A 5,948-nucleotide genomic window follows, 5' to 3' on the forward strand; every position below is an offset into this window, starting at 1 on the left:
AGCTTCCCATTTAAGCGTTTCCAAGTAGGTTTTCACCGGTTGTGCAACATGTGGCCGAACGTTGTCACTTTGAAAAAATCACTTTGTCGTGTCTCTGCTCGTATAGTGGCCGTTTTTGTTTCAATGCTCGGCTCAAACGCATCAATTATAGTCGATAGCGATCTCCCGTGACGGTTTTGTTCGGTTTGAGCAGCTCACTGAATAAATAAATTACACCTAGCTGATTCCACCAAATGCAGAGCAGAAGCTTCGAACCATAGATATTCGGTTTTGCCGACGATGTTGATGCATGGCCGGCTTACCCCACGATCTTCTACGCTTAGGATTATCGTAGTGTATCCACTTTTCATCGCCAGTCCCGATACAATGCAAAAAACATTTCCTTTTTTGCCGTTCCCTTATAGAAATATCATACTAAGAATCATTGATAATTACTTATTTTCAGTATTAAGAATACTGGATAATAAGTAATTATCAATGATTCTTAGTATGATATTTCTATAAGGATTGAAGCAGCTGTTCATACGTGAAAAGACGCCGTTCGACGTCTCTTGGCTTTAACTTGTACGCCACCCAATGTTTTTGCTTTTGAATAATTCCTAATACTTTCAAACGTTTCGAAACTGTTGTGTGATCAACTTCTAATGATTCTGCAAGTTCAGCTAGCATCTAACATGAGTCTTCATGAAGTAATGCCTCCAATTCTTCGTCTTCAAACTTTTCCGGTACGCCAGAGCGTTCTTTATCTTCAACATCAAAATCATTATTTTTGAAGTGTCTAAACCAATCTCTGCATGTTGTTTCCGACAGAGCATGGTCGCCGTAAGTCTCAACAAGAATTCTGTGTGCTTCAGCTGCAGATTTTTTTTTAATAAAGTAGTGCAATAAAATTCCCCGCAAATACTCTTTTTTTGGCACGAAACTCGTCATGTTTAACACTATGAAAAAGAAAGTTGTTTACACATCGGCGAAATGATATGCACTGAATTTCAAGCTTGCTTATAGTATTTCCTTATAGATGCGTTACCATCTTAAACTACACGCACGTACGCAGTTCTGGTAACGCCATATGTTGGAAAACAGCGAGAACTTATTCAAGATCCTGATAGATACACAAAAAGTATCTAGATACTTCAAAAAGATACATGTATCTAGATACGTTACAACATTAATTGTAAAATTATAATTTTAACACCATTGTACGATTAACTACATCTTGCTTGTAGAAATTCATTGCATATTCTCAAAAGTTGTAGAAATTTCTTACGCGAGACTATAATACGTCTTATTGCAACATTTATAAATTATAATTTTAATGAAAATGTGTGATTAATTACGTCTTGGTTGCATAAATTCGTTGTATATTCTCAAAAGTTGTAATTTTTTTACATAGTTTCATTTACATTTACATTTTTTACATTTTTCATAGTATCTCTTAATATTTTGTAATATTTCCTATTTTACTATAGAATTAGTAGTAAAATCACGTAATTGTTTGTAGATTTTTTCAGTCACGATATGCAAATTTCTTTGAAATGCACAGAAAGACGTAGTTTTACCAGAGAACTAAGAAAAATTACGTCCACTCTGTAAAAATTTCTAGTAAAGACATATTAATTATTACTAATTTTTACGTATTTTTACGATATTTTAAAAAATTTAAATGTTCCTAGTATTTTCTTTTTTTGCGTGATTTATCGAAGTACTGCATAAATTCGCATTAAAACACGTAATAATTTGTTGCAATTTTCCCGTCCAGAATTTTAGAGCTATTTTACAAGATAGAATGTAATCAGCATATAGATTTTTTAGGTCATCATAATTATCATATATTAGATGGTAATCTTAATTCCTGCCGCTTTTTCGTCTCCAAAATTGATTTGTTGAAGGGAAGATGAATGAATACTTAATGAATGTAATTTTCTCTATTTTCTATTACTTTCTTCCATCTCTCCAGCAACAAGACAATCCCACGACGGCAGAACGCGATGTCTTTCGAGACGATCCATTCATCCACCCATTTTTGCACTTCTTTGTAACTGGGAAAGTGTGTATCCGTAAGTGCATCGACCGGAACAGATGGCAATCCGACGGTGCCATGTCTCGAGAGTACGCTGGATGCGGGAGGACTTCCCATTCAAGTTGTAGAAGTGTCTACTTCACGCTTTTCGCAACATGCGGTCGAGCGTTATCATGCAAACGAATAACTTTGCGTCGATTATTGGCTACGAATGATCTTTTTTGCATCAACTCGTCACTCAATTGGCATAATTGCTGTTGATAGCGATCAGCTGTAACGGATTTATTTGAACACAACAGCTCGTAATACAACACACCCTCCTGGTCCCACCAAATGCAGAGCAAGGTTTTATGCCCATAAATATTCCTCTTCGGTGTTGAAGTAAATGGTTAGCCGGGGTCCACCCATGAATTCCTTCACTTGGAATTATCAAAATAAGTCCATTTTTCATCGCCAGTCACGATACGCCACAAAAAACTCTTTTGATAAATATACTAAATGTATATAATAATTTATTTATTTTTTTACTAAATGTATGTAATAATTTACTTTTGGTAAATAGAGGATCTAGCTCCTATGACTTTGACTTTGACAAACGTTATGAAAGATATATTCCTAAGTAACATTCAAAATATTTTAGGCGTTGCTCATTGTTTGTTAAAAAGTTATTAACAAAAGAATTTTTATAAATGGAACATAATTTTGGTAAGCAATACACATTAAAATAAGGTAAACAGTATATGTATATGCATGGGGAAGGGGTTCTGCTTCTTCTTCTCCGCAAAAAACTAACCCTAACCTAACCCATCAATGAACATTTTTTTTAAATAAATGGAACGTAATTTTTGCACATAGTGTATATGGAAATACGGAAATACTTGCGCATCTCTTATAGTTCCCGAAATATTAAAAAAGGTGTCTAGGCTAAGGTTTTATGCTTAAGCTCAAAATTATAAACAAAAGAAGTTTCGGAAATATGATGTAGTTTCTTCAGGGTGTATATCAGTTGGACACGGGGCAATTGGACACACTCCAATTACAAGTCGCTGTTCCAAGGGACCTTACAAATGTCTCTAATCACATGGTGCTGTACCGCGGGCGGGGGGTATGACGTCACAGGGGGGTATGACGTCAGGGGGATTTGCGTCACCGCGGAAGGGGGGGTTATCAGCGGTCGGTAATTGGGGGCATACCGATGTTACCGACGGTCGGTAATTTTTACCGATATTATATAACATTTCATTACATAATTTTTTACCAACATATAAGTTGTACCAACATATAATTACACAATATCGATAGTACCGACGATCGGTAATTTATTACCGATATTATATACCAACATTTAATTACTTAATTTTTACCAGCACATATATATATTTTTACATAATTTTTACTGTCACATTTACCTAATACCGATGATCGGTAATTACTGATATTATATTTTTCTATCTGCTTTCGATAGATCATTTTACCGATCTGCGGCGGTTTTTTCGCGGCGGTTTTCGCGGCCGTTTTTTCGCAGCGGTTTCCGCGACGGATTTTGCGGCGGTTTTGCGCCGTCCGCGCCGTCCGCGCCGCCCGCGCCGCCCGCGCATTTCGCAGCGTGATTTTTTTTTAGTCACAGCTGCAAACTCTAATATTCTGCAAACGTATGCATTTGACAATTAGATGCGCAAGAAAAAGAATATGGCACATGATATTCTTATTACTAATGAGCACGTACACTGTGCTCCCGCGACAAGATTTTGCAAGCGTTTGCGTGCTATGTATCATGGATAATATGTTATATAAAAGAAACGGTAAAGAACGGCAATGAAACGGTCAAGAAACGGTAAAGAACGGTAATGAATTGGTAAAGAAACGGTAAAGAACGGCAATAAAACGGTAATAAAACGGTAAAAAAAAAAAAAACGGTAAAAATGGTAAAGAACGGTAGAAACGGTAATTAAATGGTAAAAAACGGTAAAAACGGTAAAGAAACGGTAAATAACGGGAATGAAACAGTAAAGAAACGGTAAAGAAACGGTAAAAAAACGGTAATGAAACAGTCAAAAAACGGTAAGAAACGGGTAAAGAACGGTAATGAAACGGTAAAGAAACAGTAAAGAAACGGTAAATAACGGCAATGAAACGATAATAAAACGGTAAAGAAACGGTAAAAAACGGTAAAGAACGGAAAAGAAACAGTAATGAAACAGTAAAGAAACGGTAAAGAAACGGTAAAAAAACGGTAATGAAACAGTCAAAAAACGGTAAGAAACGGGTAAAGAACGGTAATGAAACGGTAAAGAAACAGTAAAGAAACGGTAAATAACGGCAATGAAACGATAATAAAACGGTAAAGAAACGGTAAAAAACGGTAAAGAACGGAAAAGAAACAGTAATGAAACAGTAAAGAAACGGTAAAGAAACGGTAAAAAAACGGTAATGAAACAGTCAAAAAACGGTAAGAAACGGGTAAAGAACGGTAATGAAACGGTAAAGAAACAGTAAAGAAACGGTAAATAACGGCAATGAAACGATAATAAAACGGTAAAGAAACGGTAAAAAACGGTAAAGAACGGAAAAGAAACAGTAATGAAACAGTAAAGAAACGGTAAAGAAACGGTAAAAAAACGGTAATGAAACAGTCAAAAAACGGTAAGAAACGGGTAAAGAACGGTAATGAAACGGTAAAGAAACAGTAAAGAAACGGTAAATAACGGCAATGAAACGATAATAAAACGGTAAAGAAACGGTAAAAAACGGTAAAGAACGGAAAAGAAACGGTAATGAAACGGTAATGAAACGGTAAAGAAACAGTAAAGAACGGCAATGAAACGGTAATAAAACGGTAAAGAAACGGTAAAAAACGGTAAAGAACGGAAAAGAAACGGTAATGAAACGGTAATGAAACGGTAAAGAAACAGTAAAGAACGGCAATGAAACGGTAATAAAACGGTAAAGAAACGGTAAAAAACGGTAAAGAACGGAAAAGAAACAGTAATGAAACAGTAAAGAAACGGTAAAGAAACGGTAAATAACGGGAGTGAAACAGTAAAGAATGGTAAAAAAACGGAAAAGGAACGGTAAAGAACGATAAAAAACGGCAAAGAACGGTAAAAAACGGAAAAAAAACGGTAATAAAACGATAACGGCTACCACAAATCATAAAAACGATTACCGAAACGGTGTATTCCAATATTTATATCAAAAGCGCAGTCCAAAAGTATTCATGTAAGATCTTTCTCTTATGCGTCACAATGTAGCACATAAGTGAAATATTCATGTAAGATCTCTCTCTCTCTTATGCGTCACAATGTAGCATTTAAGTGCTATCGCATCGATTTGTGGTTGACAGTAAGATGCGCAGAAAAAATGTGAAACAAGATACTATCATGAAGGTCATAGAAGTATGCATATTTTGCACATTTTGAAACATATAAAATCATGAGTATTACGTCAGCGCCTAGTTCAGTCGAGACCCAAGCAGCAACAGATTCGGGACACAAGCAACAAATTGAACCGCTAAAAATGGAGGAAAAATCAAGAAAGATATCAATGGTGCAGTTTTTGCGTGATAGAGAACTCGGTTTGCGAGGAATAAATAAACGCGATGTGAAGGAAAATGTTAAAGTTATCAAGTTCTGCTCTCTAAAAAGTTGGCCCCATGACTTAGTGCAGGAGTACGCCAATCAGATAGTGGAAGACGCACATAGGATCACGACTGAGAATGCAAGTGAAATAAATACTAAATTGAATGAGCTTATAATGCATCCAGACATCAGAATGCTAAAGAACTTTAACCTTCAAAATTTCTGTATAAAAATTCCTGCAGGTAGTGGCAAGTTTACTCGTATAGTGTTGTTTCATGACATACATTTATATGATGATTTGTGGAATGCTGATATGCCAATTTTGATGATAGAGCGACACGATAAACGCG

The sequence above is a fragment of the Odontomachus brunneus genome, unplaced genomic scaffold, assembly GCF_010583005.1.
Source record: "Odontomachus brunneus isolate Ranch 3 - 2012 unplaced genomic scaffold, Obru_v1 Obru_scaffold_321, whole genome shotgun sequence".
In the NCBI taxonomy this organism is placed as follows: domain Eukaryota; kingdom Metazoa; phylum Arthropoda; class Insecta; order Hymenoptera; family Formicidae; genus Odontomachus; species Odontomachus brunneus.